General features: G+C 48.1%; 1 pseudogene; it reads right to left on the reverse strand.

The window, feature by feature from the left end:
* Positions 1 to 271: 271 nt before the first annotated feature.
* LOC124669738 lies at positions 272 to 2196 on the reverse strand (annotated as a pseudogene).
* Positions 2197 to 13623: the final 11427 nt, after the last annotated feature.

A 13623-nucleotide genomic window follows, 5' to 3' on the forward strand; every position in this document is an offset into this window, starting at 1 on the left:
CCTTTGCGGACAACAACCCATGTGTTATAAAGAAATACAGTTTCTCATGAATGGTTTACTATATTGATTTTCCAGATAATATTGTACTACTATGTTTCATAATTGATAGATAAAGCATTGAATTACAGTAAATAGTGACTAAGTAGTTACAGAGCGTAAATACACTATGCGCCTTATTACATTCTTAGACTAGAAATCATAATCATGAAATGGTACTGAGCCATGTAAACTTTGTGTGTGATATTTCCATGTACTTGGACCTCTTTCAGTTTCAGTTAATGCCCCGAACTAGCATTCCTTCAAATGTGATACCTGGGCCAAAAGCCAATATCAATCCCCACTCTTCCCTTATTGCCCCTTTCTTCAGTTCATCCCTCAAATACTCCAACACATAGAAGACTGTGTTGCTGATCACATTCCCATAGTTCATCAGGGCCTTTCTACTGATCTTGAGTTTATCTGGCTCAAGTTCGAGGCAAACCTCTAGCCTGTTCAATATTGCTGGTCCACCCGGATGCACAGCCCAAAATAAATCATTGAACTCCTTTATGCCAACCTTGTCCATTAGTGTCCTGCAGAACCCTTCTATGCGGCTTTCAATCTTTTCTGGCAAATCACGCCCCAGTTTGAAGTCACTCCCTTCCTCTGCGATCTTACCATTAATTACCTTGTCTGTCCCTGGTAGGAACTCCTGCCTTGAGAACTCAAGCTCCAAGAAGGGGTCCTCTTCTGCCCTGATAGGGCTTGCTCCAATAATTGCAGCTGATGCACCATCACCAAACAGGGCAGCACTAACAAGGTCATAAGGGCGATCATGGCTTGGCGGCCGGAAACCTAACACAGTTGTCTCCGCAGCTATTACAAGGACACGGCTCCCTGGATTGTTCTCTGCAATGTCCTTGGCAGTGCGGAGGCCGGCAGCACCCCCTGAACAACCAAGGAGGAGAAGGGATGTGCGCACTGTGTTTGGAGGTAGGCCAAGACGAGTTGCCAAGAAAAGATCACCCCCTGGGAGACGAATGTCAGTGGATGAGATGTAGACTAGGTGGGTAATATCAGCTGCGGGACGACCCCATTCACCAAGGGCAGCACGAGCTGCAGCAGCGCCAAGTTCAAGCACTGCGGCGTTGCAGATGTCAAGACGGGGTGTCAATGTTGGAGTACCCTCTGTCTTCAGCTCTGGGTGCTCATCCAGGAGCTCCTTTGACATGACAGTGTACCTTGTCCTCACTGTGGTGCTCTTGCCTGTGAAAGTTGAATCACATGTAAAAAAAATGCATAAATTAGAGGTAGTGATGCAAATCACTACATAAAAAGCTAAATAGGTGTTCTAGTAATTTTCTTAGAAAGAAAGTACAACTGGTGCATAATGATACTTATAGTGTGCACATGCTATTTTTAAATGGGATCTTGTTCTTATTGCACTATTTCCCATTCCACATTATGTTAGATACACTATAATAGGTTATGCGCTACTTATTTTCTTAAGCAAAAGTGCAACTAGAATTTGTGAATGAGCTGCGTCAACTATTCCGGGCCAGAGGGAGTTGTAATGATCATGTGAACATTTTAGGTATTGAGTAGAAAATTACATGTGTTAAATCCATTTCACACCTATGATAATTGATGGTTAAACTAAATTGGCGCCCTAGTGATGCTCTTAGAGCTTAAGTACACATGATGAGTATCGAGTGGTAATTCTACTTGTTTCCTTTAAGAAAAAGTGCAACTGGAGTTTTAATGATCATGCAAACATTTTATTTACTGAGTGAAAGATAATCTGTCTTTCACATTGTACTAATTCTATTTTACGCAGTCGATAATTGGTGTCATACTAATGCATGGTAGATTTTGTACACTGAGATGCTACAACCAGATGGCAATCCTATTGCAAAACTTATTGGTGTTGATGATATGTTTAAGGAGAGCGAATTACTAGTCTCAGCCGGTGAAAATGAGACGTAAAAAAAGGCAATGGCATGAAGGAAGGAAGTAACTCACAGAGGCGCTCGAGCTTTGCCCTGGTGGCGGGATCATCGCAGCTGGTGCCATGGAGGTAGGTCTCCACGAACTTGTCCTGATACAGCACGTTTTTAGGGAGGGCCTTGCCCAGCGCGAGCAGCTTGGCCTTGCCCCCGAGCAATGGCTTCTGCCATTGCCCTCCCCGCCGATGTTACCGAGTCCAAGGCCTGGCATTGCTCCTTATGCTATCACTCTTGGTCGAGAAGTTTTCTACTCGTGTGATTTCGTTGTGTGCATGATGTGGGTGTTCAACCGGTGCTTTTATAGGGGATGGTCGCCATGGGGGTTGTTTGGTTTTCACTTTTCAGGCTTTGAGTTGAACAAGGATGGCAGGTTGGTTGTACGGAGTAGAACTGGTCATCTCGTTTTCTTCTGTTTTTTATGCAAAGGTGGCCAGATGATCTTCGTTCGTGTCCCGACTCCCCGTTCTAAAACTGTCTCATGTTTGTTTTACCTGGAACGTGGTTGATAGAGTCTGTGGGCTGTGTCAGGCACACTACATGAAACGTAGGAGCAGGCTTATATAGTTAATTTGAGCCTGATACATGGAACGTGGTTTATCAGCTTGTTAATTTGACCAGTGTATCTCGGCTTCTTCGGTCTTCTCTTTCTTCGAAATAGATAATAGGATTCTTGAGCTGAAACCTGGAGATTCAGTTGCTGCTTGACGCCTAATACGCAGAGTCTGAAAACAGCCAGCTAGCAGTGCGACCAGGACCACGATCGAGGGCATGAGGCACTTGCTGCAAAAACTGAGAAGAGAAGAGATGATTTACGTACACGACTTTCATTTCAAAGTCAAGTCAATATTACTGCCGTTTGATCCTTATCTATGGACGTACAGTCGGTCAAATATTAAGGCATCTACAACGGGTCAACGGCTCGATGTAAACTGATATAAAGTGATTATTTGCGTTTGCGCAGCTAAAGAATAGGTTTATATCAGCCCAGCGGCCGATACAAACTGGCCGGCATGACCATGAAATAGCAAACGCGGTCTAAATTTATACCACAAATACGTCGGTATAGAAGCTGCACAGGACCACGCGGCACAGGCAGCAGCGTTGGCTGCAAAAACTGAGAAGGGATGATCTTGGCAATCGTGTGTTTAATTATGTTTTTTTGCCATGTGGGTGTCCGACTAAACATAAAGATCGGTTTGGTTCCAGCTTTACGTGTTAGACATAGACTTCACATCTAATCGTTCACTAAATCTTAGCCGTAAGTTACAGTTAAATGGGGCGCATCAGGTTTCGGAGTGCCTTCGTACAGACGAGTTAGTTGAATGGGAGAACCTCTGCAGAATCTTTGATCCGCACCTCTTTGCCGAGGGGGAGGACCAGGTGATATGGACACTGGATCCTTCGGGGGTCTACTCCACACACTCTATGTACCTTAGGTTGTCGCAAGAGGCGGCAGTCATGTACTTCAAGGAAGTCTGGCGCACAAGGGTTCCGCCCAAGATCAGAGTCTTCCTATGGCAATTGATCAGGGGGAAGCTCCCGTCAGCGGAACATGTAGCTAAGAGGCAGGGGCCGTGTGACGGAAGCTGCGCATTGTGTGGCGTGTTGGAAGATTGTGATCACATCTTCTTCAAGTGCCACCTTGCAAGGTTTATGTGGGCAGGGGTGAGAAAACTACTCCCATGTAACTGGAATCCGACTGGGTCGGCGACTTCATCGCCATAGTCCAAGGTCTTTCCGGACCACTCCGTAGGCTAGTTTGGTTTGCTTTCGCAGCCTTAGGCTGGACGCTTTGGAACACGCGTAACAAGTTAGCGATCGAGGGAAGGTGATCGGACATCCAGCTGATGTGCTCTTCACTATGTCTATCTATATGCAGAGATGGAGGGTGTCAGACAGTGGGACAGGGACCTTCTGGACGCGGCGCTGGGCGAGCTTAGGCGACTTCACGCGAGGACGAGGAGGGAGGCCACTTGACGGACGATTCTGCGGCTCCTCCACCTTGGTTTTTGCATGTGTGTTGTGCCCAGGGGGCGGATGCATGAGCTACTGTTCTATTGTGTGTGTGGGTGCTGAGCACCAGATGTTGATGTTGGCTGTATCGAACTTATGCTTGCCGTTATGGATTTATTTATAAAGCCGGACCTATGGCCTTATGTTTTAAAAAAGTTACAGTTAAAAGTAATTTTGATGATGTGGTGTTTCTAATTTAAACTACTATATTAACAGTAGATTATAGATTTGATAGTTAAAAATAATTTAATGATGTGTATTAACATGGTGTCGCTATTTTATTTTTTTCTATTGTGCTATTAGAGTATAGAATAGATAAAAGATTATTTGTGTTAGAATTATATATAACAATTAATATCTTGAAACTATTTTAGTCTTTATATATATAGATAGTACATATATGAAGGGTGGAGCAAATGACGTCCCCTCAGCGCTCCACCCATGCAAAGTACTGTAGAGCAACTACATTTTCCAATTAGCTCATGCTATGTCAACCTATGTTTACTTTAAAAAAAAATCTTTGATGGTAATTTTTCGAGATAACTTCCTAGCCATGATTTTTCATCGGTAGTTACTCGACGGTACCTCTCGACGGTGAGTAATTCTTCAACGGTAACTCTTCCACCTCATTCTCCAACACTAATATAATATCAGTTTTTGTTCTTTTTCTATTCTTTGACCAACTATTTCATCCAATCAGCGCACGCCACATCGGCCTCCGTTAATTTCTTTATTACTTTTTTAAATTCTTGGATGGTAACTTTTCGAGATAATTTCCTGGTTGTAATTTTCCGTCGGTTGTTACACTCTGGTACCACTCGACGGTGAGTAATTGTTTGATGGTAAATTTTCCACCTAATTATCCAAGACTAACTTAATATTTTTTTCTTTTTCTATTCTTTGATGATGTGATTCCTCTACGGGCACGGCGGAGACACTATTTTCTTCCAATCAGCGCACACAACGTTGTCCTTTGTTAAAAAAAAATCAAGTTTCTAATTCTTCGATGTTAGCTTTTCCACAAAACTTCATGGCTGTAATTTTCCGCCGTTAGTTACCCCACGGTACCTCCTCAACACTGAGTAATTGTCCTACAATAATTCTTCGATCATAATTCTTCAGCGGCAAATTGGTAATTTTTTGTTTCTCTATTCTTTGGTAAATTACCCTATGGACACAAAATGCGGCCATGCCAATGCTTCCTAATACATATATTAAAGATCGAGGAATTCAAGCCTCCTCGGCGCTCCACTGTGTTGTCACTATAGAGCATCTATTTTTGGCCAATCAAGGGCTAACACGTCAGCCTTTCTTTAAAAAATTACATAATCCTTTTTCTACGTTTCTCTCCTTTTACTCTTCGATGGTAATTTATTGAGATAACCTCTCTACCACATTTTTTCACCGGCAGTTAACCCATAGTACCTCCTCGACGGTGAGTGACTCTCCATAGTAATTTTTTGACTAATTTTACCATGGTAACACTAAAGGTGATTTGTTGACTTCTTTAATGGATATTCTCGAAACAGGTCTTTGAACTCAACGTGATTTTTCGATATTAATTATTCATCACCATGCCGGTCATGGTGGGTGTTCGGGTATACCTGCAAAATCGGGTCGGGTAATTCAGGTTCTAGAAATTGACACCGATATTTATCTTAAAAAACAAAGCCCTACATTTCGGGTACCTGACAAATCGGGTTATGGTTTTCCCGAACAAACAACGCAAAAACATTGTCATCCGATTCGGCGGCTCGACGCAGGCGACCTCGTTCGCCATCTAATCCTCTAGGCTGGGTGCGCCTCGTTGTAAAGTCTCCCATCCTGGCGAGAAATTGTCGGGGAAGCTGTCGGGGAAGCTGGGGAATATGCCGCATGTGAGTAGAAGAGCCGCGAGAAATTATCGGGGAAGCTGGGGAATATGCCGCTTGTGGGCTTCGAAGAGGAAGGAGACCAGGAGGACCACCGGAGGAGCAACCGGTGCAGGGACTAGAGGAGAGGAGGCGAGGAGCGGCTGTGGCGGCAGATCGGCAGAGACGCATGGGAACTGGGAACTAGGGATCATGCTTGGAAATAAGGTCATCTGCTTAGACCTTTGGATGCTCGTTGTTAGAGCATCCCCATCCGTCTCCCCGATGAGGTCCCTAGGATGCCTTTTTGTCATTCGGATGGACGAAAACGGCGTAGTCGCGTCCCCGGTTCCTCGTTTTCGTTCGGATTAGGCCTTTCATCCGTCCGGGGAGCCCAGGCCATCCTCGCCCCCCCGGGGAGCGCTCGGGGACTCCGGACAAAATGAAAGCGCGGGAAACACCGAGAAAACTTCCTGCGCGGCTGGTGGCCCCAACTTATCGGCGAGAGAGACCGATCGTCGTCCTCATCGCATCGTCTTCCGCGTGCTGTAAAAGCCTGCCGCCGGTCATTCTTCGCCGGTCACATCGATTCCACGCGGCGAGTTAATGTCATCGTCTCGGTTTCACGCACGTCGACCTCTATTTATCACCGAACTACCGCGTCTGGCCGCATTCACCTCGCTCCTTTTTCTCAACCTTCCCCAATCTTCCCCAATCTTGAGCGAGCTAGCGGCAATCAAACAATGGCGAACGACGGCGCGTCCAACAATGGCTTCGGCCGCCGATCTCTCCACCAATGGGAGGGGCGGCTCCTCCACATGGCGGGCTACCCGGCACCGCCGGACTTCCGCGGGCCAGGAGAATGGCGACACATCGAGGGTGGGAACTCCCCCCTCTGGGGATGCCGCCGTCGGAGGCGGCTATCGTGTCGCGCCAACACGGTAGTTCCTAGATGCTGAGGAAGATGACGCCGTCCTCCTCCTCGTCTGGGTCGAGGTCCGCGTCCAGGTCCGGCGGATCGGCGCCCTCGGTCTTCATCAAGAAGGAGTCGGCGTCTCCATCGACACCGGTCTTCATCAAGAAGGAGGCGGCGTCTCCACTGCCGACCAGAGGGCGCAGGAGCGGCGCCCTCGTCATCCACGACCAACCCTCCTCTCCATCGCGTGGGCAGAAGAGGAAGTCATCGAAGAAGGAGGCCACCGCCAACGCCGCCTCCAACCAGCTAGCCGAGGAGGAGGCCAAGCGCGCGGAGGACGCCGCGATGGAGGAGGCGATCGCCAGGTCGCTGAATGACCTGGTGCCCACCGACAACACCCTCCCCATCGATGCCGTGCTGGAGTGGTCCAGGCGGGACAGGGAGCGCCAGGAGGCGGAGCAGCAGCGTCGGCTGCTGGACATGGCCGCCGCCCGGCAACGCGCCGTCCGCGCTGCCGCACCGTCCGCGGCAACGAACGCCGCGCCTAGGCCCATCGAGCTAATCAAGCTCGAGGAGAGCAGCGACGACGACATCTACCGGCCGACGCCGCCACGCGCCGATGACCCTGGCTAGGCTTTGAGCTGCTGGTACGAGGCGGTGTCGCCCCAGGACGCCGCCAGCTCGAGCGACGACGACGACGGCGCGGACTACACGGCCTTCTACCGCCATTTCGGCATGTAGAAGGCCGCTATTAGTTTAAGTTAATGTTTCCATCTGGCCGAATTCAAATATATGTATGGATTTGGTCTATATATGTACGCACTCGCTATGTAAGTTAAATATCACTAAATTTCGCTTATGTTTGCATGAGTTTCGCCTAGTTCTGTCTGAATTCGCCGTATTTTATCAAAAACTTTCATCCATCCTGAACTCGCCGCTGGGAAAATGGGCCTCCCCAGACCAAACGAAGTGTTTCCCAATATGCCTATCCGTGAAAAAGGGAAAGCTCGGTAGACTTTCTTGATTCACACACAGGCGAACATGGAATCAGACTTATGGAATCGGGTCAGCCTGGTGGATCCGATCCGGCGCTATTTAGCGCCGGATTTCGTCCTGGAGAGCCCCAACTGCTGGAGATTCTCTTAGGGCTAGCTATCTTTTCTTACTGCACTTCTGGATCTAACGTAGGGTACCTATATGTTAGTTTGTTCGGGTTATTCAGGTACCATACAATGGAACCCGAGTTTACATAATTTAGTTCAGGTATTCGTATTTGCCATCCAAAAATTTCAGTTTCAGGTACGGAGTTTTGTGCCAACCGTGCCACGCCCATAGGTATTGTTGTGGGTATACTCCATAGGTGTCCCATCGACAGTGCCTAGATCCGGTAATCCCGGGTGACCCATAGACGGTGATGGTGGCGTATGGCCCATCGGGCGGCCCGAGCTTGCCGTAGATCAAGATGGATGAAGTCTAGCCCGGGAACAAGGAGCCGGATCCACCGACCGACCCTGAAGTCGGATCCGGCCTGGCCCGTCAGGGGTAACCGGATCCGGTACGGCGTATAAGGAAAGATGGATCATTGACGTGCACGGCAATGTAATGTTCCGTAGTTAGGTGACTTGTATTCCGGCTAGGACTTTCCGTGTAAACCCTAGATCTTGGCGGCTTTATAAGCCGGATCCCGGGAGCCCTAGAGGCACAACCACAACTCATTGTAACAATGCGAAAGCGCCTAGATAATTCCAGATAAGCAACGAGAGGGCCATGTCATCATGCAGGTATTCCAAAGCTGGGTAAATCGCGTACCACCGTCCCGAGGACTCTCCACCCGATGCCCCTACTTCTTCGCCCCCTCGTGAGGATCCCTCCTCCGAGGTACCGTCGAATAGGCAACGACAGTTGGCGCTCACCGTGGAGCCAGCAGCGTCTGGAGGCCGGAACCGGGAGGGTTCCGCCATGGGAAGCTACGACGAATCCATCGCCGTGGGGCGCGTCCTTTACGCCAGGAATTTTCCGATCGTCCCTCAGGACGAGTGTTGGATTTTTTCTAAAACCGACCCCATCAAGCTCTCCATCGTCCCAATCGGCGGCATTCACATCGTCATTGATGATACCGTTGATTCCGACGGAAACACCCTGGTAAGTCACGCTGACGCGAACGCCGCTGAGCAGGACGCGAGCCGCGAAGATCCGATTCGAGACGCATGAACTTCCTAAGGAAGATTCCGCCTTAGATCTTGAAATTTCAAAACCCACCCAATCCGCCCCTGAGCAGGAAATTACGGTGGAAGACAATTGGAGATCCGCCTAGGTTTTCCAGGTGTTAGAGAAGCAAAGGTGCCACTTCGTGCGCTTCCTCGCACATACCGCAGGAACCGCCCCTCCTCAGGATGGAGCCGAACCCATGTAGGCTGAGGCTACAAGAGACAACGACGCTCCGGATCAGCAAGAGGATGTCGGAGACAAAGAAGAATCAATCCTTGGCAACTTAAGCCCAACTTTCGACGATGCTTCCTCTATGGACACAGAAGAGTACAATCGCCTTACGAAGGAGTTGGAAGATGAGGAGAAAGCTGAGGCAGAATCCGCCCCGCCAAAGCAGGTCATTGCGACCATAACTGGGCTGAAGCAAGGAGCTGACGAAGAAACGACTCCGACCGATACCAGACTCCTAGGCCCGTCCAATTCGGAGACTCCTCCTTGGCACCCGCGTTATCGCATTGTGCCGGATCCCGAGAAGGACGCATCCTCGAACACGGGGAAAATATGTCCACAGAAGAGCTCATCGAACAAGCAGGCCGGGGTGCTATCGCGCACTCGGAAATCCTCACCAAACCAATAACCCCGGACGATGCCACAGACCCGGAAACTCTAGAAGCAAAAAAGGAAGGAAATTCTGGCTACCGCCAAAATATTTCCCAACATCGCAAGTAGCAATGCTGGAGGAAAGGCAAGAGGCGTAAGAAGTGATGGAAAATTTCCTCAAAAGAGTGCGCGAAGCCGTAGAGTACTTGGAAGAGGCCAAAGCACTCCGAGAACGATGGGAAACCATCATAGAGGATGCTGGCAAGGAAGCAGATAGGATCTTTCGGGAAGCCATTCGCCCCCGCAAGATCAACTTTGCGACCCCCACCAATAAACAACCGCTCGCAACTCCAACGGACAATATGAAGAAAGCTGCGGAGATCCTGGCAAAAAACGATGAAGAAATTGACATCACCCACCTCCGCACACTTGTGGCTTCAGCAATGAAGCAATAGAGTAAGGTAGACACTTCGCGCATGTTGGAATCCAACCCGGAACTATGTGTATCCACCGCGCAGAAGGACGCCTCGAGAAGGGAACATAGTGATGATGAATCGCGCACCGGATCCACGGAGAGCAAAAGGAGATCCAGAGAACATCCAAATCCAATCCCTGTGCCCTCGAAAACACCTCCGACGGACCCAAACAAGGGAAATGATTCGATGTACACTGGTAGGGACAAGTACCGGAACCCGTCACCTCCGCCGCGGAACCCTTCGGGTACCCATTATTAGTATACCTGACTCGGCTCGGCCCAATATGGAGAAGGCCCAACAAGGCAACCCGAAGAAGTAGTCGACTAGGACTCTTGTAAAACCCTAGACTGGCTGCTTATATAAAGCCAGCCAGGGCACCCGATAGAAAGAAGGCCAACAAATAGACAACAGATAGACAACATAGTTCCGCTACGGCGGCACCCTGTAAACATACATATGATCATATACTGGATTGCTAGCAGCACGTAGGGATCCTCCACTGAGGGGACCCGAAGCTGGGTACGTCGTGTGCCTAATCTCGCTCCCGGAATCTCCATCGTCGCTCTTCCCAAAACCCAAATCTACAATACGTAAGCATTGACAAGTCGATACCTTATCAATTGGCGTCGTCTATGGGGACCGCGACGATTGGATTTTGTCATCCGGGTGGGATTCATCAAGATCTATGCTTCGGCGTGATTCAACGTCAGTATCGTCACGAGTGGGCAAACTTCATCGCGGAAATCATCATCGATTCGTCCATGACATGGGCATTGCGGCAAGACTGTTTCCGCATACGCGGGTGGGATCAAGCACAACGGCGTAGTCGGCGCACACTTCACAAGTTTCGTAGATCTGATCGAAAAACTAAGTGTTTGCTACTTCTACTTTTTTGTATGTACATACAGTGGTGACAAAAAACAATGCGACTGGTCCGGCCGGCCGGAAACCCAAATCCATGTGGAGAAAAAGAGAAAACAAATCGTCAAGGCCACCGCGTGATCTTGGCGTGGCTGATTGGACTGCCTGAAAGATTAAGCCATGACCATATCATCCAGAAACAGTTAGTTCAGTCTCAAACCAAAAGAGCGAAGAAATTCCGAAACGGCGAAACTCGGTGGCTCCGCATAACCATTGCTGGTCTGAAGATTGCACGGCTTCGTCACACCAATCCGCTCCGATGCGGCCGACGATTCCTCTCAAGTCAAATCCCTCTCTCAGCTCGACTTGAGAAAAATATTAGGTGTTATATTTCTAATTAATTACTCTTTGTAATTTTATTTGGCCAAGAAAAATTCCGTCTTGTATTATTATTTGCAGGTTTTTTGCGCCGTAACATAACTGCAGATCGGTAATAAGCTCCGACTACTTTGCTGTGTCAACCCCGTTCGCCATCATGCGTCTCGTCTTCTAGCCGCAAAATTACTTCGACTACATCGTCTTCATCGACCACGCTGGCTAGAGGCTCCGCATGACTACATCAACCATGCCGGCCAGGCGCTACGCGACTATATCGAATACTCCCAGCCAGATGCCACACACCTACATCGATTGTGTCCGTTGCGCGACCTGCTTCAGCTGCCGACTCCGTCGCACCCGATAAAAAAACTAAGTGTTCCTCTTCCGAGAGTTAATTATTGTTTACTTTCGCTACACCCGAATACTCGGGGCTGCACCATTACATCATTAGAGAAAATTCACGCAACACTCGGGGCTGTGACATTACTTTGTGACCACAAATACACTCGATTACCTGGTGCATTTCTTTTTCTTCGCCTCTGAATATATCTCCTTCGGCTCAATGGATTTTTCTCGCTTAGTGAAATTACCTTCTTTGGCTCACTGGATTCATCATCTTCGGCTTATTGGATTTTTTCTTCGTCGGATTCATCTTATAAGATTCATCTATATGGATATTACTGGTTTACTGTTATACAACATTACCCGAGGCGTTTCGGGTCAGTGGATTTATCATTTAGGATTATTACTGGATTTATTTTCCTCGGCGGATTCATCTTCTATGCTTATTACTGGATTCTTCGGTTCAATGGACTCATCCTCTATGTGGATCCATATTATATTATTGTTAATGGTTTCGTCTTAAATGGCTTCACCTTATATGACGCAACGATTCCGTCAACTTCTTCCGACATCACGACTAACACTCGGGGGCTCGACAACGACTTCGCCGCGGGTCACAACAGCTATACGGCGCCCAAGCAACAATCATAACGTTACCCGGCTCGGCTATTTCTTCATCAACCATTTGGTGACATCTATTATCGCTATTTGGTGGTTTCTACTTCGGCTCGACTTCTTCTATGCAGTCGAAGACTTTATTGCGCGTCGACTCTGGCCGTATCTAATAAGATAAGTGTTTCCTTTTAATTTACATAAAGTTGATTATCATTTACTTTTGCCGCACACGACACTCGGGGGGGGGGGCTGTGCGGCATAAATTCACTTTACATATCATCGAATCCGAGCATCTGACACCGCATGTGAAAAAGAGAGTCAAGCAAAAGATGGAAAAAGTTTGTTTATTTGTGCAGGAGAAAGCAAATTTCAAAGTATACAAGTTCTTGAGCCTATGTCCGGATGCGCGCACCCGACCATAGCCTCGGGGGCTACTCCCATCGGGAGCGCTAGCCGCGCACCCGAAGAAATTGTCTTCAAGAGAGAACCCGACACAATCTTCTTTAGGGAGTAAGCCGACGAAATCTTCTTTAGGGAGGAACCCGACGAAATCTTCTTCAGGGAGAACCCGACGAAATTGCCTTCAAGATAGGACTGGACCCGACGAATTTTTTCCTGAACGAGAAACCCGAAAATATTTCCTCAAGGAGAACCCGACGAAATTGTCTTCAAGAGAGGACAAGATCCGACGAAATTTTTCCTCAAGGAGGACCCGAAGAATTTTCCTCAAGGAGGACCCGAAGAATTTTCCTCAAGGAGGACCCAAAGAAATTTTTTCAAGGAGAAACTTGACGAAATTTTTATCAAGGAGGAACCCAAAAAAAAAGTGGAAAAATCTTCGGGTTCATTAACTCGTCATTTATTCCGAACAAGAGCATCGGCGAGGTACCTAACGGAAATATAGAAGAACCTAATATATTCGGCTATCCCATCACACCCGGAAAATATAGAAGAGCCCAAAAATGGGTCATTACATCAGCCGAACAAGGCACTAGACAATATATTCTCTGAGCGCGTCCGCCGTGGGAAAAACTCCGAATGGCGTGACTCGTAAAAAGGACACGAAGGTAAGACCCCAGGATCCATCCTGTGTGGCGTGGCATCGCACCCGAATGCGCTCTGCCACTTTTTTCCACATCAATAGATGTGAAGAAAAATCCCAGCAGACGCGCTGTGGACCCGATAATTTTGCTGGAATTCAGTTTCGGTAAGTCCTAAAGTGGCACGTTCTAATTACGCCAGTATCCCGAATTCGTGTCCGGGGACGCGAGTTTGAAGTAGGTTTATCCGGATTTTGCTGGAAATCAGTTTCGGTAAGTCCTAAAGCGGCACATTCTGAACCAGCCGCATTTACCAATATCCCTCTACAATATATTTGA

The sequence above is a fragment of the Lolium rigidum genome, chromosome 7 (assembly GCF_022539505.1).
Source record: "Lolium rigidum isolate FL_2022 chromosome 7, APGP_CSIRO_Lrig_0.1, whole genome shotgun sequence".
Taxonomy (NCBI): Eukaryota; Viridiplantae; Streptophyta; class Magnoliopsida; order Poales; family Poaceae; genus Lolium; species Lolium rigidum.